This window comes from Lissotriton vulgaris, chromosome 4_1, assembly GCF_964263255.1.
Source record: "Lissotriton vulgaris chromosome 4_1, aLisVul1.2, whole genome shotgun sequence".
Lineage (NCBI taxonomy): Eukaryota > Metazoa > Chordata > Amphibia > Caudata > Salamandridae > Lissotriton > Lissotriton vulgaris.
In genome coordinates this window covers 2139972239-2139998749 of record NC_141691.1, presented here as the reverse complement: position 1 = coordinate 2139998749, position 26511 = coordinate 2139972239, and positions in this window count along the sequence as shown.

Here is a 26511-nt window from a genome sequence, read left to right as displayed (position 1 = left end):
AGAGTCCACGGGCGTGTCTGTGACATTGCATCTCTGTGAGGCGAACAGAGAGTCCCCGGGCGTGTCTGTGACATTGCATCCCTGTGAGGCGAACAGAGAGTCCCCGGGCGTGTCTGTGACATTGCATCCCTGTGAGGCGAAATGAGAGTCCCGGGCGTGTCTGTGACACTGCATTCCTGTGTGGCGAACAGAGAGTCCCTGGGAAGGCCAGTGACACTGCATCCCTGTATGGTGAACAGAGACTCCCCGGGCGTGTCTGTGACATTGCATCCCTGTGAGGCGAACAGAAAGTCCCCGGGCGTGTCTATGACATTGCATCCCTGCGAGGCGAAATGAGAGTCCCGGGTGTGTCTGTGACGCTGCATCCCTGTGAGGTAAACAGAGAGTCCCCGAGCGTGTCTGTGACATTGCATCCCTGTGAGGCGAACAGAGAGTCCCTGGGCGTGTCTCTGACATTGCATCCCTGTGAGGCGAACAGAGAGTCCCCAGGCGTGTCTGTGACATTGCATCCCTGTGAGGCGAACAGTGAGTCCGTGGGTGTGTCTGTGACATTGCATCCCTGTGAGGCGAACAGAGAGTCCCCGGGCTTCTCTGTGACATTGCATCCCTGTGAGGCGAAATGAGAGTCCCGGGCGTGTCTGTGACACTGCATCCCTGTGAGGTGAACAGAGAGTCCCCGGACGTGTCTGTGACATTGCATCCCTGTGAGTTGAAATGAGAGTCCCCGGGCGTGTCTGTGACATTGCATCCCTGTGAGGGAAACAGAGAGTCCCCGGGCGTGTCTGTGACATTGCATCCCTGTAAGGTGAACAGAGAGTCCCCGGGCGTGTCTGTGACATTGCATCACTGTGAGGCGAAATGAAAATCCCGGGTGTGTCTGTGACATTGCATCCCTGTGAGGCGAAATGATAGTCCCGGGCGTGTCTGCGACATTGCATCCCTGTGAGGCAAACAGAGAGTCCCCGGGCGTGTCTGTGACACTGCATCCCTATGTAGCGAACAGAGAGTCCCCGAGCGTGTCTGTGACATTGCATCCCTGTGAGGTGAACAGAGAGTCCCCAGGCGTGTCTGTGACATTGCATCCCTGTGAGGCCAACAGAGAGTCCCCGGGCGTGTCTGTGACATTGCATCCCTGTGAGGCGAAATGAGAGTCCCCGGGCGTGTCTGTGACACTGCATCCCTGTGAGGCGAAATGAGAGTCCCGGGCGTGTCTGTGACATTGCATCCCTGCGAGGTGAACAGAGAGTCCCGGGCGTGTCTGTGACATTGCATCCCTGTGAGGTGAACAGAGAGTCCCGGGCGTGTCCGTGACATTGCATCCCTGTGAGGTGAACACAGAGTCCCCGGGCGTGTCTGTGACATTGCATCCCTGTGAGGTGAACAGAGTGTCCCCGGACGTGTCTGTGACATTGCATCCCTGTGAGGCGAAATGAGAGTCCCCGGGCGTGTCTGTGACATTGCATCCCTGTGAGGGGAACAGAGAGTCCCCGGGCGTGTCCGTGACATTGCATCCCTGTAAGGTGAACAGAGAGTCCCCGGGCGTGTCTGTGACACTGCATCCCTGTCAGGAGAAATGAGAGTCCCGGGCGTGTCTGTGACATTGCATCCCTGTGAGGCGAGCAGAGAGTCCCCAGGCGTGTCTGGGACATGAAATCCCTGTGAGGCGAAATGAGAGTCCCGGGCGTGTCTGTGACATTGCATCCCTGTGAGGGGAACAGAGAGTCCCCTGGCGTGTCTGTGACATTGCATCCCTGTGAGGTGAACAGAGAGTCCCGGGCGTGTCTGTGACATTGCATTCCTGTGAGGTGAACAGAGAGTCCCCGGACGTGTCTGTGACATTGCATACCTGTGAGGCAAAATGAGAGTCCCCGGGCGTGTCTGTGACATTGCATCCCTGTGAGGCCAACAGAGAGTCCCCGGGCGTGTCTGTGACATTGCAACCCTGTGAGGGGAATAGAGAGTTTCCGGGCGTTTCTGTGACATTGCATCCCTGTGAGGCAAACAGAGAGTCCCCAGGCGTGTCTGTGACATTGCATCCCTGTGAGGCGAAATGAGAGTCCCCGGGCGTGTCTGTGACACTGCATCCCTGTGAGGCGAAATGAGAGTCCCGGGCGTGTCTGTGACATTGCATCCCTGCGAGGTGAACAGAGAGTCCCGGGCGTGTCTGTGACATTGCATCCCTGTGAGGTGAACAGAGAGTCCCGGGCGTGTCCGTGACATTGCATCCCTGTGAGGTGAACACAGAGTCCCCGGGCGTGCCTGTGACATTGCATCCCTGTGAGGTGAACAGAGTGTCCCCGGACGTGTCTGTGACATTGCATCCCTGTGAGGCGAAATGAGAGTCCCCGGGCGTGTCTGTGACATTGCATCCCTGTGAGGCGAAATGAGAGTCCCCGGGCGTGTCTGTGACATTGCATCCCTGTGAGGCGAAATGAGAGTCCCCGGGCGTGTCTGTGACATTGCATCCCTGTGAGGGGAACAGAGAGTCCCCGGGCGTGTCTGTGACATTGCATCCCTGTAAGGTGAACAGAGAGTCCCCGGGCGTGTCTGTGACACTGCATCCCTGTCAGGAGAAATGAGAGTCCCGGGCGTGTCTGTGACATTGCATCCCTGTGAGGCGAACAGAGAGTCCCCAGGCGTGTCTGGGACATGAAATCCCTGTGAGGCGAAATGAGAGTCCCGGGCGTGTCTGTGACATTGCATCCCTGAGAGGCGAAATGAGAGTCCCGGGTGTGTCTGTGACATTGCATCCCTGTGAGGCGAACAGAGAGTCCCCGGGCATGTCTGTGACATTGCATCCCTGTGCGTGGAACAGAGAGTCCCCGGGCGTGTCTGTGACATTGCATCCCTGTGAGGCAAAATGAGAGTCCCGGGCGTGTCCGTGACATTGCATCCCTGTGAGGCGAACAGAGAATCCCCGGGCGTGTCTGTGACATTGCATCCCTGTGAGGTGAACAGAGAGTCCCCGGGCGTGTCTGTGACATTGCATCCCTGTGAGTTGAACAGAGAGTCCCGGACGTGTCTGTGACATTGCATACCTGTGAGATAAAATGAGAGTCCCCGGGCGTGTCTGTGACATTGCATCCCTGTGAGGCCAACAGAGAGTCCCCAGGCGTGTCTGTGACATTGCATCCCTGTGAGGGGAACAGAGAGTCCCCGGGCGTGTCTGTGACATTGCATCCCTGTGAGGCAAACAGAGAGTCCCCAGGCGTGTCTGTGACATTGCATCCCTGTGAGGCGAAATGAGAGTCCCCGGGCGTGTCTGTGACACTGCATCCCTGTGAGGCGAACAGAGAATCCCCGGACGTGTCTTTGACATTGCATCCCTATGAGGTGAACAGAGAGTCCCGGGCGTGTCTATGACATTGCATCCCTGTGAGGCGAACAGAGAGTCCCCGGACGTGTCTGTGACATTGCATACCTGTGAGATAAAATGAGAGTCCCCGGGCGTGTCTGTGACATTGCATCCCTGTGAGGCCAACAGAGAGTCCCCGGGCGTGTCTGTGACATTGCATCCCTGTGAGGCAAACAGAGAGTCCCCAGGCGTGTCTGTGACATTGCATCCCTGTGAGGTGAAATGAGAGTCCCCGGGCGTGTCTGTGACACTGCATCCCTGTGAGGCGAACAGAGAATCCCCGGACGTGTCTTTGACATTGCATCCCTATGAGGCGAACAGAGAGTCCCCGGGCGTGTCTGTGACATTGCATCCCTGTGAGGGGAACAGAGAGTCTCCGGGCGTGTCTATGACATTGCATCCCTGTGAGGTGAACAGAGAGTCTCGGGCGTGTCCGTGACATTGCATCCCTGTGAGGTGAACAGAGAGTCCCCGGGCGTGTCTGTGACATTGCATCCCTGTGAGGTGAACAGAGAGTCCCGGGCGTGTCCGTGACATTGCATCCCTGTGAGGTGAACAGAGAGTCCCCGGGCGTGTCTGTGACATTGCATCCCTGTGAGGGGAACAGAGAGTCCCCGGACGTGTCTGTGACATTGCATACCTGTGAGGCAAAATGAGAGTCCCCGGGCGTGTCTGTGACATTGCATCCCTGTGAGGCGAAATGAGAGTCCCCGGGCGTGTCTGTGACATTGCATCCCTGTGAGGGGAACAGAGAGTCCCCGGGCGTGTCTGTGACATTGCATCCCTTTAAGGTGAACAGAGAGTCCGCGGGCGTGTCTGTGACATTGTATCCCTCTGAGGTGAAATGAGAGTCCCCGGGCGTGTCCGTGACATTGCATCCCTGTGAGGTGAACAGAGAGTCCCCGGGCGTGTCTGTGACATTGCATCCCTGTGAGGGGAACTGAGAGTCCCTTGCATTTCTGTGACATTGCATCCTTGTGAGGCGAACAGAGAGTCCCCGGACGTGTCTTTGACATTGCATCCCTGTGAGGTGAACAGAGAGTCCCCGGCTTGTCTGTGACATTGCATCCCTGTGAGGGGAACTGAGAGTCCCCGGGCTTCTCTGTGACATTGCATCCCTGTGAGGTGAACTGAGAGTCCCTGGCATGCCTCTGACACTGCATCCCTGTGAGGCGAACAGAGTATCTCCGGACGTGTCTTTGACATTGCATCCCTGTGAGGTGAACGGAGAGTCCCCGGGCGTGTCCGTGACATTGCATCCCTGTGAGGTGAACTGAGAGTCCCTGGCATGCCTCTGACACTGCATCCCTGTGAGGCGAACAGAGTATCTCCGGACGTGTCTTTGACATTGCATCCCTGTGAGGCGAACAGAGAGTCCCCGGGCGTGTCTGTGACATTGCATCTCTGTGAGGCGAACAGAGTCCCCGGACGTGTCTTTGACATAGCATCCCTGTGAGGCGAACAGAGAGTCCCCGGGCGTGTCTGTGACATTGCATCCCTTTGAGGCGAACAGAGAGTCCTGGGCATGTCTGTAACATTGCATCCCTGTGAGGCGAACAGAGACTCCTGGGCACGTCTGTGACATTGCATCCCTGTGAGGCGGACAGAGACTCCCTGGCATGCCTCTGACACTGCATCCCTGTGAGGTGAACAGAGAGTCCTGGGCATGTCTGTGACATTGCATCCCTGTGAGGTGAACAGAGAGTCCCCGGGCGTGTCTGTGACATTGCATCCCTGTGAGGCGAACAGAGAGTCCCTGGCATGCCTCTGACACTGTATCCGTGTGAGGCGAAAGGAGAGTCCCTGGCATGTCTTTGACATTGCATCCCTGTGCGGCGAACAGAGAGTCCCCGGGCGTGTCTGTGACATTGCATCCCTGTGAGGCGAACAGAGAGTTCCCGGGCGTGTCTGTGACATTGCATCCCTGTGAGGCGAACAGAGAGTCCCCAGGCGTGTCGGTGACATTGCATCCCTGTGAGGCGAAATGAGAGTCCCGGGCGTGTCTGTGACATTGCATCCCTGTGAGGCGAAATGAGAGTCCACGGGCGTGTCTGTGACATTGCATCTCTGTGAGGCGAACAGAGAGTCCCCGGGCGTGTCTGTGACATTGCATCCCTGTGAGGCGAACAGAGAGTCCCCGGGCGTGTCTGTGACATTGCATCCCTGTGAGGCGAAATGAGAGTCCCGGGCGTGTCTGTGACACTGCATTCCTGTGTGGCGAACAGAGAGTCCCCGGGAAGGCCAGTGACACTGCATCCCTGTATGGTGAACAGAGAGTCCCCGGGCGTGTCTGTGACATTGCATCCCTGTGAGGCGAACAGAGAGTCCCCGGGCGTGTCTATGACATTGCATCCCTGCGAGGCGAAATGAGAGTCCCGGGTGTGTCTGTGACGCTGCATCCCTGTGAGGTAAACAGAGAGTCCCCGAGCGTGTCTGTGACATTGCATCCCTGTGAGGCGAACAGAGAGTCCCTGGGCGTGTCTGTGACATTGCATCCCTGTGAGGCGAACAGAGAGTCCCCAGGCGTGTCTGTGACATTGCATCCCTGTGAGGCGAACAGTGAGTCCGTGGGTGTGTCTGTGACATTGCATCCCTGTGAGGCGAACAGAGAGTCCCCGGGCTTCTCTGTGACATTGCATCCCTGTGAGGCGAAATGAGAGTCCCGGGCGTGTCTGTGACACTGCATCCCTGTGAGGTGAACAGACAGTCCCCGGACGTGTCTGTGACATTGCATCCCTGTGAGTTGAAATGAGAGTCCCCGGGCGTGTCTGTGACATTGCATCCCTGTGAGGGAAACAGAGAGTCCCCGGGCGTGTCTGTGACATTGCATCCCTGTAAGGTGAACAGAGAGTCCCCGGGCGTGTCTGTGACATTGTATCCCTGTGAGGCGAAATGAAAATCCCGGGAGTGTCTGTGACATTGCATCCCTGTGAGGCGAACAGAGAGTCCCCGGGCGAGTCTGTGACATTGCATCCCTGTGAGGCGAACAGAGAGTCCCCGGGCGTGTCTGTGACATTGCATCCCTGTGAGGCGAAATGATAGTCCCGGGCGTGTCTGCGACATTGCATCCCTGTGAGGCAAACAGAGAGTCCCCGGGCGTGTCTGTGACACTGCATCCCTATGTAGCGAACAGAGAGTCCCCGAGCGTGTCTGTGACATTGCTTCCCTGTGAGGTGAACAGAGAGTCCCCAGGCGTGTCTGTGACATTGCATCCCTGTGAGGCGAAATGAGAGTCCCGGGCGTGTCTGTGACACTGCATCCCTGTCTGGAGAAATTAGAGTCCCCGGGCGTGTCTGTGACACTGCATCCCTGTCAGTAGAAATGAGAGTCCCGGGCGTGTCTCTGACACTGCATCCCTGAGAGGCGAAATGAGAGTCCCGGGTGTGTCTGTGACATTGCATCCCTGTGAGGCGAACAGAGAGTCCCCAGGCGTGTCTGTGACATGAAATACCTGTGAGGCGAAATGAGAGTCCGGGCGTGTCTGCGACATTGCATCCCTGTGAGGTGAACAGAGAGTCCCCGGGCGTGTCTGTGACATTGCATCCCTGTGAGGCGAACAGAGAGTCCCCGAGCGTGTCTGTGACATTGCATCCCTGTGAGGCGAACAGAGAGTCCCCGGACGTGCCTTTGACATTGCATCCCTGTGAGATGAACAGAGAGTCCCCGGGCATGTCTGTGACATTGCATCCCTGTGAGTTGAACAGAGAGTCCCCGGGCGTGTCTGTGACATTGCATCCCTGTGAGGCAAAAAGAGAGTACCCGGGCGTGTCTGTGACACTGCATCCCTGTGAGGCGAACAGAGAATACCCGGGCGTGTCTGTGACATTGCATCCCTGTGAGGTGAACAGAGAGTCCCCGGGCGTGTCTGTGACATTGCATCCCTGTGAGGCGAACAGAGAGTCCCCGGGCGTGTCTGTGACATTGCATACCTGTGAGGCAAAATGAGAGTCCCCGGGAGTGTCTGTGACATTACATCTCTGTGAGGGGAACAGAGAGTCCCCAGGCGTGTCTGTGACATTGCATCCCTGTGAGGTGAACAGAGAGTCCCGGGCGTGTTTGTGACATTGCATCCCTGTGAGGTGAACAGAGAGTCCCCGGACGTGTCTGTGACATTGCATACCTGTGAGGCAAAATGAGAGTCCCCGGGCGTGTCTGTGACATTGCATCCCTGTGAGGCCAACAGAGAGTCCCCGGGCGTGTCTGTGACATTGCAACCCTGTGAGGGGAACAGAGAGTCCCCGGGCGTGTCTGTGACATTGCATCCCTGTGAGGCAAACAGAGAGTCCCGGGCGTGTCTGTGACATTGCATCCCTGTGAGGCCAACAGAGAGTCCCCGGGCGTGTCTGTGACATTGCATCCCTGTGAGGTGAACAGAGAGTCCCCGGGCGTGTCTGTGACATTGCATCCCTGTGAGGCAAACAGAGAGTCCTCGGGCGTGTCTGTGACATTGCATCCCTGTGAGGCGAAATGAGAGTCCCGGGCGTGTCTGTGACATTGCATCCTTGTGAGGCGAAATGAGAGTCCCGGGCGTGTCTGCGACATAGCATCCCTGTGAGGCGAACAGAGTGTCCCCGGCGTGTCTGTGACACTGCATCCCTGTGAGGCGAACAGAAAGTTCCCAAGCGTGTCTGTGACATTGCATCCCTGTGAGGTGAACAGAGAGTCCCGGGCGTGTCTGTGACATTGCATCCCTGTGAGGCAAACAGAGAGTCCCCGGGCGTGTCTGTGACATTGCATCCCTGTGAGGTGAACAGAGAGTCCCGGGCGTGTCTGTGACATTGCATCCCTGTGAGGCAAACAGAGAGTCCCAGGCGTGTCTGTGACATTGCATCCCTGTGAGGTGAACAGAGAGTCCTGGGCGTGTCTGTGACATTGCATCCCTGTGAGGCAAACAGAGAGTCCCCGGGCGTGTCTGTGACATTGCATCCCTGTCTGGAGAAATGAGAGTCCCGGGCGTGCCTGTGACACTGCATCCCTGTGAGGCAAACAGAGAGTCCGTGGGTGTGTCTGTGACCTTGCATTCCTGTGAGATGAACAGAGAGTACGCGGGCTTCTCTGTGACATTGCATCCCTTTGAGGCCAAATGAGAGTCCCGGGCGTGTCTGTGACACTGCATCCCTGTCTGGAGAAATGAGAGTCCCGGGCGTGTCTGTGACATGAAATCCCTGTGAGGCGAAATGAGAGTCCCGGGCGTGTCTGTGACATTGCATCTCTGTGAGGCGAACAGAGAGTCCCCGGGCGTGTCTGTGACATGAAATCCCTGTGAGGCGAAATGAGTCCCGGGCGTGTCTGTGACATTGCATCCCTGTGAGGTGAACAGAGAGTCCCCGGGTGTGTCTGTGACATTGCATCCCTGTGAGGCAAACAGAGAGTCCCCAGGCGTGTCTGTGACATTGCATCCCTGTGAGGCGAACAGAGAGTCCCCAGGCGTGTCTGTGACATTGCATCACTGTGAGGCAAACAGAGAGTCCCCAGGCGTGTCTGTGACATTGCATCAATGTGAGGCGAAATGAGAGTCCCCAGGGGTGTCTGTGACATTGCATCCCTGTGAGGCGAACAGAGAGTCCCCGGGTGAGTCTGTGACATTGCATCCCTGTGAGGCGAACAGAGAGTCCCCGGGCGAGTCTGTGACATTGCATCCCTGTGAGGCGAACAGAGAGTCCCCGGGCGAGTCTGTGACATTGCATCCCTGTGAGGCGAACATAGAGTCCCCGGGCGAGTCTGTGAAATTGCATCACTGTGAGGCAAACAGAGAGTTCCCAGGCATGTCTGTGACATTGCATCACTGTGAGGCGAAATGAGAGTCCTCAGGGGTGTCTGTGACATTGCATCCCTGTGAGGCGAACGGAGAGTCCCCGGGCGAGTCTGTGACATTGCATCCCTGTGAGGTGAACAGAGAGTCCCCGGGCGTGTCTGTGACATTCCATTCCTGTGAGGCAAACAGAGAGTCCCCAGGCGTGTCTGTGACATTGCATCACTGTGAGGCGAAATGAGAGTCCCCAGGGGTGTCTGTGACATTGCATCCCTGTGAGACGAACAGAGAGTCCCCGGGCGTGTCTGTGACATTGCATCCCTGTGAGGCGAACAGAGAGTCCCCGGACGTGTCTTTGACATTGCATCCCTGTCAGACGAACAGAGAGTTCCCGGGCATGTCTGTGACATTGCATCCCTGTGAGGCGAACAGAGAGTCCCCAGGCATGTCTGTGACATTGCATCCCAGTGAGGGGAACAGAGAGTCCCCGGGCGTGTCTGTGACATTGCATCCTGTGAGGCGAACAGAGAATCCCCGGGCGTGTGTGTGACATTGCATCCCTGTGAGACGAAATGAAAGTCCCTGGGAGTGTCTGTGACATTGCATCCCTGTGAGGCGAAATGAGAGTCCCGGGCGTGTCTGTGACATTGCATCCCTGTGAGGCGAAATGAGAGTACCTGGGAGTGCCTGTGACACTGCATCCTTGTGAGGCGAAATGAGAGTCCCTGGTCGTGTCTGTGACATTGCATCCCTGTGAGGTGAACGGAGAGTCCCCGGGCGTGTCCGTGACATTGCATCCCTGTGAGGTGAACTGAGAGTCCCTGGCATGCCTCTGACACTGCATCCCTGTGAGGCGAACAGAGTGTCTCCGGACGTGTCTTTGACATTGCATCCCTGTGAGGCGAACAGAGAGTCCCCGGGCGTGTCTGTGACATTGCATCCCTGTGAGGCGAACAGAGTCCCCGGACGTGTCTTTGACATAGCATCCCTGTGAGGTGAACAGAGATTCCCCGGCTTGTCTGTGACATTGCATCCCTTTGAGGCGAACAGAGAGTCCTGGGCATGTCTGTGACATTGCATCCCTGTGAGGCGGACAGAGACTCCCTGGCATGCCTCTGACACTGCATCCCTGTGAGGCGAACAGAGAGTCCCCGGGCAAGTCTGTGACATTGCATCCCTGTGAGGCGAACAGAGAGTCCCCGGACGTGTCTTTGACATTGCATCCCTGTCAGACGAACAGAGAGTCCCCGGGCATGTCTGTGACATTGCATCCCTGTGAGGCGAACTGAGAGTCCCCAGGCATGTCTGTGACATTGCATCCCTGTGAGGGGAACAGAGAGTCCCCGGGCGTGTCTGTGACATTGCATCCCTGTGAGGCGAACAGAGAATCCCCGGGCGTGTCTGTGACATTGCATCCCTGTGAGGCGAAATGAGAGTCCCTGGGAGTGTCTGTGACATTGCATCCCTGTGAGGCGAAATGAGAGTCCCGGGCGTGTCTGTGACATTGCATCCCTGTGAGGCAAAATGAGAGTCCCTGGGAGTGTCTGTGACATTGCATCCCTGTGAGGCGAAATGAGAGTCCCTGGGAGTGCCTGTGACACTGCGTCCTTGTGAGGCGAAATGAGAGTCCCCGGGCGTGTCTGTGACATTGCATCCCTGTGATGTGAACGGAGAGTCCCCGGGCGTGTCCGTGACATTGCATTCCTGTGAGGTGAACTGAGAGTCCCTGGCATGCCTCTGACACTGCATCCCTGTGAGGCGAACAGAGTATCTCCGGACGTGTCTTTGACATTGCATCCCTGTGAGGCGAACAGAGAGTCCCCGGGCGTGTCTGTGACATTGAATCCCTGTGAGGCGAACAGAGTCCCCGGACGTGTCTTTGACATAGCATCCCTGTGAGGCGGACAGAGACTCCCTGGCATGCCTCTGACACTGCATCCCTGTGAGGTGAACAGAGAGTCCCCGGCTTGTCTGTGACATTGCATCCCTTTGAGGCGAACAGAGAGTCCTGGGCATGTCTGTGACATTGCATCCCTGTGAGGCGGACAGAGACTCCCTGGCATGCCTCTGACACTGCATCCCTGTGAGGCGAACAGAGAGTCCTGGGCATGTCTGTGACATTGCATCCCTTTGAGGTGAACAGAGAGTCCCCGGGCGTGTCTGTGACATTGCATCCCTGTGAGGCGAACAGAGAGTCCCTGGCATGCCTCTGACACTGTATCCGTGTGAGGCGAAAGGAGAGTCCCTGGCATGTCTTTGACATTGAATCCCTGTGCGGCGAACAGAGAGTCCCCGGGCGTGTCTGTGACATTGCATCCCTGTGAGGCGAACAGAGAGTCCCCGGGCGTGTCTGTGACATTGCATCCCTGTGAGGCGAACAGAGAGTCCCCAGGCGTGTCGGTGATATTGCATCCCTGTGAGGCGAAATGAGAGTCCCGGGCGTGTCTGTGACATTGCATTCCTGTGAGGCGAAATGAGAGTCCACGGGCGTGTCTGTGACATTGCATCTCTGTGAGGCGAACAGAGAGTCCCCGGGCGTGTCTGTGACATTGCATCCCTGTGAGGCGAACAGAGAGTCCCCGGGCGTGTCTGTGACATTGCATCCCTGTGAGGCGAAATGAGAGTCCCGGGCGTGTCTGTGACACTGCATTCCTGTGTGGCGAACAGAGAGTCCCTGGGAAGGCCAGTGACACTGCATCCCTGTATGGTGAACAGAGACTCCCCGGGCGTGTCTGTGACATTGCACCCTGTGAGGCGAACAGAGAGTCCCCGGGCGTGTCTATGACATTGCATCCCTGCGAGGCGAAATGAGAGTCCTGGGTGTGTCTGTGACGCTGCATCCCTGTGAGGTAAACAGAGAGTCCCCGAGCGTGTCTGTGACATTGCATCCCTGTGAGGCGAACAGAGAGTCCCTGGGCGTGTCTCTGACATTGCATCCCTGTGAGGCGAACAGAGAGTCCCCAGGCGTGTCTGTGACATTGCATCCCTGTGAGGCGAACAGTGAGTCCGTGGGTGTGTCTGTGACATTGCATCCCTGTGAGGCGAACAGAGAGTCCCCGGGCTTCTCTGTGACATTGCATCCCTGTGAGGCGAAATGAAAGTCCCGGGCGTGTCTGTGACACTGCATCCCTGTGAGGTGAACAGAGAGTCCCCGGACGTGTCTGTGACATTGCATCCCTGTGAGTTGAAATGAGAGTCCCCGGGCGTGTCTGTGACATTGCATCCCTGTGAGGGAAACAGAGAGTCCCCGGGCGTGTCTGTGACATTGCATCCCTGTAAGGTGAACAGAGAGTCCCCGGGCGTGTCTGTGACATTGCATCCCTGTGAGGCGAAATGAAAATCCCGGGTGTGTCTGTGAGATTGCATCCCTGTGAGGCAAACAGAGAGTCCCCGGGCGTGTCTGTGACACTGCATCCCTATGTAGCGAACAGAGAGTCCCCGAGCGTGTCTGTGACATTGCATCCCTGTGAGGTGAACAGAGAGTCCCCAGGCGTGTCTGTGACATTGCATCCCTGTGAGGCGAAATGAGAGTCCCGGGCGTGTCTGTGACACTGCATCCCTGTCTGGAGAAATTAGAGTCCCCGGGCGTGTCTGTGACACTGCATCCCTGTCAGGAGAAATGAGAGTCCCGGGCGTGTCTCTGACACTGCATCCCTGAGAGGCGAAATGAGAGTCCCGGGTGTGTCTGTGACATTGCATCCCTGTGAGGCGAACAGAGAGTCCCCAGGCGTGTCTGTGACATGAAATCCCTGTGAGGCGAAATGAGAGTCCGGGCGTGTCTGCGACATTGCATCCCTGTGAGGTGAACAGAGAGTCCCCGGGCGTGTCTGTGACATTGCATCCCTGTGAGGCGAACAGAGAGTCCCCGAGCGTGTCTGTGACATTGCATCCCTGTGAGGCGAACAGAGAGTCCCCGGACGTGCCTTTGACATTGCATCCCTGTGAGACCAACAGAGAGTCCCCGGGCATGTCTGTGACATTGCATCCCTGTGAGTTGAACAGAGAGTCCCCGGGCGTGTCTGTGACATTGCATCCCTGTGAGTTGAACAGAGAGTCCCCGGGCATGTCTGTGACATTGCATCCCTGTGAGTTGAACAGAGAGTCCCCGGGCGTGTCTGTGACATTGCATCCCTGTGAGGCGAACATAGAGTCCCCGGGCGAGTCTGTGACATTGCATCACTGTGAGGCAAACAGAGAGTCCCCAGGCGTGTCTGTGACATTGCATACCTGTGAGGCGAACAGAGAGTCCCCGGTCGTGTCTGTGACATTGCATACCTGTGAGGCAAAATGAGAGTCCCCGGGAGTGTCTGTGACATTACATCCCTGTGAGGCAAAATGAGAGTCCCGGGGCGTGTCTGTGACACTGCATCCCTGTGAGGCGAACAGAGAGTCCCCGGTCGTGTCTGTGACATTGCATACCTGTGAGGCAAAATGAGAGTCCCCGGGAGTGTCTGTGACATTACATCCCTGTGAGGGGAACAGAGAGTCCCCAGGCGTGTCTGTGACATTGCATCCCTGTGAGGTGAACAGAGAGTCCCGGGCGTGTCTGTGACATTGCATCCCTGTGAGGTGAACAGAGAGTCCCCGGACGTGTCTGTGACATTGCATACCTGTGAGGCAAAATGAGAGTCCCCGGGCGTGTCTGTGACATTGCATCCCTGTGAGGCCAACAGAGAGTCCCCGGGCGTGTCTGTGACATTGCAACCCTGTGAGGGGAATAGAGAGTTTCCGGGCGTTTCTGTGACATTGCATCCCTGTGAGGCAAACAGAGAGTCCCCAGGCGTGTCTGTGACATTGCATCCCTGTGAGGCGAAATGAGAGTCCCCGGGCGTGTCTGTGACACCGCATCCCTGTGAGGCGAAATGAGAGTCCCGGGCGTGTCTGTGACATTGCATCCCTGCGAGGTGAACAGAGAGTCCCGGGCGTGTCTGTGACATTGCATCCCTGTGAGGTGAACAGAGAGTCCCGGGCGTGTCCGTGACATTGCATCCCTGTGAGGTGAACACAGAGTCCCCGGGCGTGTCTGTGACATTGCATCCCTGTGAGGTGAACAGAGTGTCCCCGGACGTGTCTGTGACATTGCATCCCTGTGAGGCGAAATGAGAGTCCCCGGGCGTGTCTGTGACATTGCATCCCTGTGAGGGGAACAGAGAGTCCCCGGGCGTGTCTGTGACATTGCATCCCTGTAAGGTGAACAGAGAGTCCCCGGGCGTGTCTGTGACACTGCATCCCTGTCAGGAGAAATGAGAGTCCCGGGCGTGTCTGTGACATTGCATCCCTGTGAGGCGAACAGAGAGTCCCCAGGCGTGTCTGGGACATGAAATCCCTGTGAGGCGAAATGAGAGTCCCGGGCGTGTCTGTGACATTGCATCCCTGAGAGGCGAAATGAGAGTCCCGGGTGTGTCTGTGACATTGCATCCCTGTGAGGCGAACAGAGAGTCCCCGGACGTGCCTTTGACATTGCATCCCTGTGAGACGAACAGAGAGTCCCCGGGCATGTCTGTGACATTGCATCCCTGTGAGTGGAACAGAGAGTCCCCGGGCGTGTCTGTGACATTGCATCCCTGTGAGGCAAAATGAGAGTCCCCGGGCGTGTCTGTGACACTGCATCCCTGTGAGGCGAACAGAGAATCCCCGGGCGTGTCTGTGACATTGCATACCTGTGAGTTGAACAGAGAGTCCCGGACGTGTCTGTGACATTGCATACCTGTGAGATAAAATGAGAGTCCCGGGCGTGTCTGTGACATTGCATCCCTGTGAGTTGAACAGAGAGTCCCGGACGTGTCTGTGACATTGCATACCTGTGAGATAAAATGAGAGTCCCCGGGCGTGTCTGTGACATTGCATCCCTGTGAGGCCAACAGAGAGTCCCCAGGCGTGTCTGTGACATTGCATCCCTGTGAGGGGAACAGAGAGTCCCCGGGCGTGTCTGTGACATTGCATCCCTGTGAGGCAAACAGAGAGTCCCCGGGCGTGTCTGTGACACTGCATCCCTGTGAGGCGAACAGAGAATCCCCGGACGTGTCTTTGACATTGCATCCCTATGAGGTGAACAGAGAGTCCCGGGCGTGTCTATGACATTGCATCCCTGTGAGGCGAACAGAGAATCCCCGGACGTGTCTTTGACACTGCATCCCTATGAGGCGAACAGAGAGTCCCCGGACGTGTCTGTGACATTGCATACCTGTGAGATAAAATGAGAGTCCCCGGGCGTGTCTGTGACATTGCATCCCTGTGAGGCCAACAGAGAGTCCCCAGGCGTGTCTGTGACATTGCATCCCTGTGAGGGGAACAGAGAGTCCCCGGGCGTGTCTGTGACATTGCATACCTGTGAGATAAAATGAGAGTCCCCGGGCGTGTCTGTGACATTGCATCCCTGTGAGGCCAACAGAGAGTCCCCAGGCGTGTCTGTGACATTGCATCCCTGTGAGGGGAACAGAGAGTCCCCGGGCGTGTCTGTGACATTGCATCCCTGTGAGGCAAACAGAGAGTCCCCAGGCGTGTCTGTGACATTGCATCCCTGTGAAGCGAAATGAGAGTCCCCGGGCGTGTCTGTGACACTGCATCCCTGTGAGGCGAAATGAGAGTCCCGGGTGTGTCTGTGACATTGCATCCCTGTGAGGGGAACAGAGAGTCCCGGGCGTGTCTGTGACACTGCATCCCTGTGAGGCGAAATGAGAGTCCCGGGCGTGTCTGTGACATTGCATCCCTGTGAGGGGAACAGAGAGTCCCCGGGCGTGTCTGTGACATTGCATCCCTGTGAGGGGAACAGAGAGTCCCCGGGCGTGTCTATGACATTGCATCCCTGTGAGGTGAACAGAGAGTCTCGGGCGTGTCCGTGACATTGCATCCCTGTGAGGTGAACAGAGAGTCCCCGGGCGTGTCTGTGACATTGCATCCCTGTGAGGTGAACAGAGAGTCCCGGGCGTGTCCGTGACATTGCATCCCTGTGAGGTGAACAGAGAGTCCCCGGGCGTGTCTGTGACATTGCATCCCTGTGAGGCGAAATGAGAGTCCCCGGGCGTGTCTGTGACATTGCATCCCTGTGAGGGGAACAGAGAGTCCCCGGGCGTGTCTGTGACATTGCATCCCTTTAAGGTGAACAGAGAGTCCGCGGGCGTGTCTGTGACATTGTATCCCTCTGAGGTGAAATGAGAGTCCCCGGGCGTGTCCGTGACATTGCATCCCTGTGAGGTGAACAGAGAGTCCCCGGGCGTGTCTGTGACATTGCATCCCTGTGAGGGGAACTGAGAGTCCCTTGCATTTCTGTGACATTGCATCCTTGTGAGGCGAACAGAGAGTCCCCGGACGTGTCTTTGACATTGCATCCCTGTGAGGTGAACAGAGAGTCCCTGGCTTGTCTGTGACATTGCATCCCTGTGAGGGGAACTGAGAGTCCCCGGGCTTCTCTGTGACATTGCATCCCTGTGAGGTGAAATGAGAGTCCCGGGCGTGTCTGTGACACTGCATCCCTGTGAGGTGAACAGAGAGTCCCCGGACGTGTCTGTGACATTGCATCCCTGTGAGGCGAACAGAGAGTCCCCGGGCGTGTCTGTGACATTGCATCCCTGTGAGGCGAAATGAGAGTCCCGGGCGTGTCTGTGACACTGCATTCCTGTGTGGCGAACAGAGAGTCCCCGGGAAGGCCAGTGACACTGCATCCCTGTATGGTGAACAGAGAGTCCCCGGGCGTGTCTGTGACATTGCATCCCTGTGAGGCGAACAGAGAGTCCCCGGGCGTGTCTATGACATTGCATCCCTGCGAGGCGAAATGAGAGTCCCGGGTGTGTCTGTGACGCTGCATCCCTGTGAGGTAAACAGAGAGTCCCCGAGCGTGTCTGTGACATTGCATCCCTGTGAGGCGAACAGAGAGTCCCTGGGCGTGTCTGTGACATTGCATCCCTGTGAGGCGAACAGAGAGTCCCCAGGCGTGTCTGTGACATTGCATCCCTGTGAGGCGAACAGTGAGTCCGTGGGTGTGTCTGTGACATTGCATCCCTGTGAGGCGAACAGAGAGTCCCCGGGCTTCTCTGTGACATTGCATCCCTGTGAGGCGAAATGAGAGTCCCGGGCGTGTCTGTGACACTGCATCCCTGTGAGGTGAACAGAGAGTCCCCGGACGTGTCTGTGACATTGCATCCCTGTGAGTTGAAATGAGAGTCCCCGGGCGTGTCTGTGACATTGCATCCCTGTGAGGGAAACAGAGAGTCCCCGGGCGTGTCTGTGACATTGCATCCCTGTAAGGTGAACAGAGAGTCCCCGGGCGTGTCTGTGACATTGTATCCCTGTGAGGCGAAATGAAAATCCCGGGAGTGTCTGTGACATTGCATCCCTGTGAGGCGAACAGAGAGTCCCCGGGCGAGTCTGTGACATTGCATCCCTGTGAGGCGAACAGAGAGTCCCCGGGCGTGTCTGTGACATTGCATCCCTGTGAGGCGAAATGATAGTCCCGGGCGTGTCTGCGACATTGCATCCCTGTGAGGCAAACAGAGAGTCCCCGGGCGTGTCTGTGACACTGCATCCCTATGTAGCGAACAGAGAGTCCCCGAGCGTGTCTGTGACATTGCTTCCCTGTGAGGTGAACAGAGAGTCCCCAGGCGTGTCTGTGACATTGCATCCCTGTGAGGCGAAATGAGAGTCCCGGGCGTGTCTGTGACACTGCATCCCTGTCTGGAGAAATTAGAGTCCCCGGGCGTGTCTGTGACACTGCATCCCTGTCAGTAGAAATGAGAGTCCCGGGCATGTCTCTGACACTGCATCCCTGAGAGGCGAAATGAGAGTCCCGGGTGTGTCTGTGACATTGCATCCCTGTGAGGCGAACAGAGAGTCCCCAGGCGTGTCTGTGACATGAAATACCTGTGAGGCGAAATGAGAGTCCGGGCGTGTCTGCGACATTGCATCCCTGTGAGGTGAACAGAGAGTCCCCGGGCGTGTCTGTGACATTGCATCCCTGTGAGGCGAACAGAGAGTCCCCGAGCGTGTCTGTGACATTGCATCCCTGTGAGGCGAACAGAGAGTCCCCGGACGTGCCTTTGACATTGCATCCCTGTGAGATGAACAGAGAGTCCCCGGGCATGTCTGTGACATTGCATCCCTGTGAGTTGAACAGAGAGTCCCCGGGCGTGTCTGTGACATTGCATCCCTGTGAGGCAAAATGAGAGTACCCGGGCGTGTCTGTGACACTGCATCCCTGTGAGGCGAACAGAGAATACCCGGGCGTGTCTGTGACATTGCATCCCTGTGAGGTGAACAGAGAGTCCCCGGGCGTGTCTGTGACATTGCATCCCTGTGAGGCGAACAGAGAGTCCCCGGGCGTGTCTGTGACATTGCATACCTGTGAGGCAAAATGAGAGTCCCCGGGAGTGTCTGTGACATTACATCCCTGTGAGGGGAACAGAGAGTCCCCAGGCGTGTCTGTGACATTGCATCCCTGTGAGGTGAACAGAGAGTCCCGGGCGTGTTTGTGACATTGCATCCCTGTGAGGTGAACAGAGAGTCCCCGGACGTGTCTGTGACATTGCATACCTGTGAGGCAAAATGAGAGTCCCCGGGCGTGTCTGTGACATTGCATCCCTGTGAGGCCAACAGAGAGTCCCCGGGCGTGTCTGTGACATTGCAACCCTGTGAGGGGAACAGAGAGTCCCCGGGCGTGTCTGTGACATTGCATCCCTGTGAGGCAAACAGAGAGTCCCCAGGCGTGTCTGTGACATTGCATCCCTGTGAGGCGAAATGAGAGTCCCCGGGCGTGTCTGTGACACTGCATCCCTGTGAGGCGAAATGAGAGTCCCGGGCGTGTCTGTGACATTGCATCCCTGTGAGGTGAACAGAGAGTCCCGGGCGTGTCTGTGACATTGCATCCCTGTGAGGTGAACAGAGAGTCCCGGGCGTGTCCGTGACATTGCATCCCTGTGAGGTGAACACAGATTCCCCGGGCGTGTCTGTGACATTGCATCCCTGTGAGGTGAACAGAGTGTCCCCGGACGTGTCTGTGACATTGCATCCCTGTGAGGCGAAATGAGAGTCCCCGGGCGTGTCTGTGACATTGCATCCCTGTGAGGGGAACAGAGAGTCCCCGGGCGTGTCTGTGACATTGCATCCCTGTGAGGTGAACAGAGAGTCCCCGGGCGTGTCTGTGACATTGCATCCCTGTCAGGAGAAATGAGAGTCCCGGGCGTGTCTGTGACATTGCATCCCTGTGAGGCGAACAGAGAGTCCCCAGGCGTGTCTGGGACATGAAATCCCTGTGAGGCGAAATGAGAGTCCCGGGCGTGTCTGTGACATTGCATCCCTGAGAGGCGAAATGAGAGTCCCGGGTGTGTCTGTGACATTGCATCCCTGTGAGGCGAACAGAGAGTCCCCGGACGTGCCTTTGACATTGCATCCCTGTGAGTTGAACAGAGAGTCCCCGGGCGTGTCTGTGACATTGCATCCCTGTGAGGCAAAATGAGAGTCCCCGGGCGTGTCTGTGACACTGCATCCCTGTGAGGCGAACAGAGAATCCCCGGGCGTGTCTGTGACATTGCATCCCTGTGAGGTGAACAGAGAGTCCCCGGGCGTGTCTGTGACATTGCATCCCTGTGAGTTGAACAGAGAGTCCCGGACGTGTCTGTGACATTGCATACCTGTGAGATAAAATGAGAGTCCCCGGGCGTGTCTGTGACATTGCATCCCTGTGAGGCAAACAGAGAGTCCCCAGGCGTGTCTGTGACATTGCATCCCTGTGAGGCGAAATGAGAGTCCCCGGGCGTGTCTGTGACACTGCATCCCTGTGAGGCGAACAGAGAATCCCCGGACGTGTCTTTGACATTGCATCCCTGTGAGGCGAAAAGAGAGTCCCGGGCGTGTCTGTGAAATTGCATCCCTGTGAGGGGAACAGAGAGTCCCCGGGCGTGTCTATGACATTGCATCCCTGTGAGGTGAACAGAGAGTCCCCGGGCGTGTCTGTGACATTGCATCCCTGTGAGGTGAACAGAGAGTCCCCGGGCGTGTCTGTGACATTGCATCCCTGTGAGGTGAACAGAGAGTCCCGGGCGTGTCCGTGACATTGCATCCCTGTGAGGTGAACAGAGAGTCCCCGGGCGTGTCTGTGACATTGCATCCCTGTGAGGGGAACAGAGAGTCCCCGGACGTGTCTGTGACATTGCATACCTGTGAGGCAAAATGAGAGTCCCCGGGCGTGTCTGTGACATTGCATCCCTGTGAGGCGAAATGAGAGTCCCCGGGCGTGTCTGTGACATTGCATCCCTGTGAGGGGAACAGAGAGTCCCCGGGCGTGTCTGTGACATTGCATCCCTGTAAGGTGAACAGAGAGTCCGCGGGCGTGTCTGTGACATTGTATCCCTCTGAGGTGAAATGAGAGTCCCCGGGCGTGTCCGTGACATTGCATCCCTGTGAGGTGAACTGAGAGTCCCCGGGCATGTCTTTGACATTGCATCCCTGTGAGAGGAACTGAGAGTCCCTTGCATTTCTGTGACATTGCATCCTTGTGAGGCGAACAGAGAGTCCCCGGACGTGTCTTTGACATTGCATCCCTGTGAGGTGAACAGAGAGTCCCCGGCTTGTCTGTGACATTGCATCCCTGTGAGGGGAACTGAGAGTCCCTTGCATTTCTGTGACATTGCATCCTTGTGAGGCGAACAGAGAGTCCCCGGACGTGTCTTTGACATTGCATCCCCGTGAGGTGAACAGAGAGTCCCCGGCTTGTCTGTGACATTGCATCCCTGTGAGGGGAACTGAGAGTCCCCGGGCTTCTCTGTGACATTGCATCCCTGTGAGGTGAAATGAGAGTCCCGGGCGTGTCTGTGACACTGCATCCCTGTGAGGTGAAATGAGAGTCCCGGGCGTGTCTGTGACACTGCATCCCTGTGAGGTGAACAGAGAGTCCCCGGGCGTGTCTGTGACATTGCATCCCTGTGAGGCGAAATGAGAGTCCCGGGCGTGTCTGTGACACTGCATTCCTGTGTGGCGAACAGAGAGTCCCCGGGAAGGCCAGTGACACTGCATCCCTGTATGGTGAACAGAGAGTCCCCGGGCGTGTCTGTGACATTGCATCCCTGTGAGGCGAACAGAGAGTCCCCGGGCGTGTCTATGACATTGCATCCCTGCGAGGCGAAATGAGTCCCGGGTGTGTCTGTGACGCTGCATCCCTGTGAGGTAAACAGAGAGTCCCCGAGCGTGTCTGTGACATTGCATCCCTGTGAGGCGAACAGAGAGTCCCTGGGCGTGTCTGTGACATTGCATCCCTGTGAGGCGAACAGAGAGTCCCCAGGCGTGTCTGTGACATTGCATCCCTGTGAGGCGAACAGTGAGTCCGTGGGTGTGTCTGTGACATTGCATCCCTGTGAGGCGAACAGAGAGTCCCCGGGCTTCTCTGTGACATTGCATCCCTGTGAGGCGAAATGAGAGTCCCGGGCGTGTCTGTGACACTGCATCCCTGTGAGGTGAACAGAGAGTCCCCGGACGTGTCTGTGACATTGCATCCCTGTGAGTTGAAATGAGAGTCCCCGGGCGTGTCTGTGACATTGCATCCCTGTGAGGGAAACAGAGAGTCCCCGGGCGTGTCTGTGACATTGCATCCCTGTAAGGTGAACAGAGAGTCCCCGGGCGTGTCTGTGACATTGTATCCCTGTGAGGCGAAATGAAAATCCCGGGAGTGTCTGTGACATTGCATCCCTGTGAGGCGAAATGATAGTCCCGGGCGTGTCTGCGACATTGCATCCCTGTGAGGCAAACAGAGAGTCCCCGGGCGTGTCTGTGACACTGCATCCCTATGTAGCGAACAGAGAGTCCCCGAGCGTGTCTGTGACATTGCATCACTGTGAGGCGAACAGAGAGTCCCCGGGCGTGTCTGTGACATTGCATCCCTGTGAGGCGAACAGAGAGTCCGTGGGTGTGTCTGTGACCTTGCATCCCTGTGAGATGAACAGAGAGTCCCCGGGCTTCTCTGTGACATTGCATCCCTGTGAGGCCAAATGAGAGTCCCGGGCGTGTCTGTGACACTGCATCCCTGTGTGGCGAACAGAGAGTCCCCGGGCATGTCTGTGACATTGCATCCCTGTGAGGCAAACAGAGAGTCCCGGGCGTGTCTGTGACATTGCATCCCTGTGAGGCAAAATGAGAGTCCCCGAGCGTGTCTGTGACACTGCATCCCTGTGAGGCGAACAGAGAATCCCCGGGCGTGTCTGTGACATTGCATCCCTGTGAGGCGAACAGAGAGTCCCCGGGCGTGTCTGTGACATTGCATCCCTGTGAGGCGAAATGATAGTCCCGGGCGTGTCTGCGACATTGCATCCCTGTGAGGCAAACAGAGAGTCCCCGGGCGTGTCTGTGACACTGCATCCCTATGTAGCGAACAGAGAGTCCCCGAGCGTGTCTGTGACATTGCTTCCCTGTGAGGTGAACAGAGAGTCCCCAGGCGTGTCTGTGACATTGCATCCCTGTGAGGCGAAATGAGAGTCCCGGGCGTGTCTGTGACACTGCATCCCTGTCTGGAGAAATTAGAGTCCCCGGGCGTGTCTGTGACACTGCATCCCTGTCAGTAGAAATGAGAGTCCCGGGCATGTCTCTGACACTGCATCCCTGAGAGGCGAAATGAGAGTCCCCGGGCGTGTCTGTGACACTGCATCCCTGTCAGTAGAAATGAGAGTCCCGGGCATGTCTCTGACATTGCATCCCTGTGAGGCGAACAGAGAGTCCCCAGGCGTGTCTGTGACATGAAATACCTGTGAGGCGAAATGAGAGTCCGGGCGTGTCTGCGACATTGCATCCCTGTGAGGTGAACAGAGAGTCCCGGGCGTGTCCGTGACATTGCATCCCTGTGAGGTGAACACAGAGTCCCCGGGCGTGTCTGTGACATTGCATCCCTGTGAGGTGAACAGAGTGTCCCCGGACGTGTCTGTGACATTGCATCCCTGTGAGGTGAACAGAGAGTCCCCGGGCGTGTCTGTGACATTGCATCCCTGTGAGGCGAACAGAGAGTCCCCGAGCGTGTCTGTGACATTGCATCCCTGTGAGGCGAACAGAGAGTCCCCGGACGTGCCTTTGACATTGCATCCCTGTGAGATGAACAGAGAGTCCCCGGGCATGTCTGTGACATTGCATCCCTGTGAGTTGAACAGAGAGTCCCCGGGCGTGTCTGTGACATTGCATCCCTGTGAGGCAAAATGAGAGTACCCGGGCGTGTCTGTGACACTGCATCCCTGTGAGGCGAACAGAGAATACCCGGGCGTGTCTGTGACATTGCATCCCTGTGAGGTGAACAGAGAGTCCCTGGGCGTGTCTGTGACATTGCATCCCTGTGAGGCGAACAGAGAGTCCCCGGGCGTGTCTGTGACATTGCATACCTGTGAGGCAAAATGAGAGTCCCCGGGAGTGTCTGTGACATTACATCCCTGTGAGGGGAACAGAGAGTCCCCAGGCGTGTCTGTGACATTGCATCCCTGTGAGGTGAACAGAGAGTCCCGGGCGTGTTTGTGACATTGCATCCCTGTGAGGTGAACAGAGAGTCCCCGGACGTGTCTGTGACATTGCATACCTGTGAGGCAAAATGAGAGTCCCCGGGCGTGTCTGTGACATTGCATCCCTGTGAGGCCAACAGAGAGTCCCCGGGCGTGTCTGTGACATTGCATCACTGTGAGTTGAAATGAGAGTCCCCGGGCGTGTCTGTGACATTGCATCCTTGTGAGGCGAACAGAGAGTCCCCGGGCGTGTCTGTGACATTGCATCACTGTGAGGCAAACAGAGAGTCCCCAGGCGTGTCTGTGACATTGCATCCCTGTGAGGGGAACAGAGAGTCCCCGGACGTGTCTGTGACATTGCATACCTGTGAGGCAAAATGAGAGTCCCCGGGCGTGTCTGTGACATTGCATCCCTGTGAGGCGAACAGAGAGTCCCCGGGCGTGTCTGTGACATTGCAACCCTGTGAGGGGAACAGAGAGTCCCCGGGCGTGTCTGTGACATTGCATCCCTGTGAGGCAAACAGAGAGTCCCCAGGCGTGTCTGTGACATTGCATCCCTGTGAGGCGAAATGAGAGTCCCCGGGCGTGTCTGTGACACTGCATCCCTGTGAGGCGAAATGAGAGTCCCGGGCGTGTCTGTGACATTGCATCCCTGTGAGGTGAACAGAGAGTCCCGGGCGTGTCTGTGACATTGCATCCCTGTGAGGTGAACAGAGAATCCCGGGCGTGTCCGTGACATTGCATCCCTGTGAGGTGAACACAGAGAGTCCCGGGCGTGTCTGTGACATTGCATCCCTGTGAGGTGAACAGAGTGTCCCCGGACGTGTCTGTGACATTGCATCCCTGTGAGGCGAAATGAGAGTCCCCGGGCGTGTCTGTGACATTGCATCCCTGTGAGGGGAACAGAGAGTCCCCGGGCGTGTCTGTGACATTGCATCCCTGTGAGGTGAACAGAGAGTCCCCGGGCGTGTCTGTGACATTGCATCCCTGTCAGGAGAAATGAGAGTCCCGGGCGTGTCTGTGACATTGCATCCCTGTGAGGCGAACAGAGAGTCCCCAGGCGTGTCTGGGACATGAAATCCCTGTGAGGCGAAATGAGAGTCCCGGGCATGTCTGTGACATTGCATCCCTGAGAGGCGAAATGAGAGTCCCGGGTGTGTCTGTGACATTGCATCCCTGTGAGGCGAACAGAGAGTCCCCGGACGTGCCTTTGACATTGCATCCCTGTGAGTTGAACAGAGAGTCCCCGGGCGTGTCTCTGACATTGCATCCCTGTAAGGTGAACAGAGAGTCCCCGGGCGTGTCTGTGACATTGCATCCCTGTGTGGCGAACAGAGAGTCCCCGGGCGTGTCCGACATTGCATCCCTGTGAGGCAAAATGAGAGTCCCCGGGCGTGTCTGTGACACTGCATCCCTGTGAGGCGAACAGAGAATCCCCGGGCGTGTCTGTGACATTGCATCCCTGTGAGGTGAACAGAGAGTCCCCGGGCGTGTCTGTGACATTGCATCCCTGTGAGTTGAACAGAGAGTCCCGGACGTGTCTGTGACATTGCATACCTGTGAGATAAAATGAGAGTCCCCGGGCGTGTCTGTGACATTGCATCCCTGTGAGGCCAACAGAGAGTCCCCAGGCCTGTCTGTGACATTGCATCCCTGTGAGGCGAAATGAGAGTCCCCGGGCGTGTCTGTGACATTGCATCCCTGTGAGGGAAACAGAGAGTCCCCGGGCGTGTCTGTGACATTGCATCCCTGTAAGGTGAACAGAGAGTCCCCGGGCGTGTCTGTGACATTGTATCCCTGTGAGGCGATGTGAGAAGTTGGCCTGGTATATAATGCTCACTAGTTCTAGTGATCACTTTGTACCATGCCAAGCAACCCTTATGATGATGGTTGTAATTCAACCTTGTAGACCAGTTATCCTAGTGGTAACGTGGACAAAGCAGTCTTAGGCTAAACTCTGAAAGGCATGTGAAGCCAGCTGTTATACCATACACAACCCCCTTGAATACCAAATGAAAGGGACACCACACAGATATATATTGAAAATATATATTGATTTATTAACTATTAAAATCCCCTGGACTCTTTATGAGCACAGAAGCACAAGCGTTAAATCACAAGACAGTTTAAAATATACAAAAGTTGCACAATATGGATGAGCCCTAGGGGCCACCTAAACCATATACTAAATAAGTGGTATAAGGGATACCAGGAGGAAAGTGAAGAGGCCTAGGGCCTTGGGAATCGCTGGAGCTATTCGAGACTGGAGTTAACTAAGTCGGGAAAGGCCCACGGGACTCGGGTGCAGTGTCCAAAGTGCACGCACTTCTCAATACAAAGTCTATGGTGCGTAAAAAGCACAAAGTTAGAAAGTTAGGAACCTTCCGAGTGACCTACGGAGCTGAAACTTAAAACACAGGCCCTTGGGATGTGTACCAGTGCAGGAGCACCGGCGGAGCTGAGTTACCTCACCCACAGGAAGCGGGTGCACAGGGTCGAAGATGTGTCGGGTTTCGTCACGCTGGTCGATGGTGCTTGGAGCAGGAGATGCTGCAGGCGGCTCGATGAGAAGAGTTCCGGTGGATCCAAGGGTGGATCTGTAGATGTGAAGACCTGAAAGCAGAGGGGACAGTGTTCAAAGTCACTAGCCAGTGACTGCCGTGGAACCAGAGTGGAACCAGGTGATGTCGGGTGCAAACAGGCGTTGTTGGGTAGCTTCTTTCTGCAGCCACGTGGATACCCGGGGTCGAGGACGTCCAGGAGTCGGTCACGAGCTGTCCCACGTAGGCTTCTCGTTGTTGGCGGTGTCGGCGACCTGATCGGAGTAAACAGGCCTTGGCAAATGCAAGCCACGCAGAAGTTGAAAGATGCTGTTCACTCGGACCAGCAAGGTCAGAGCGGGTGCTCCTTTTCACAGGAGCTTGGGTAGGTCTGGAGCAACCAGACCT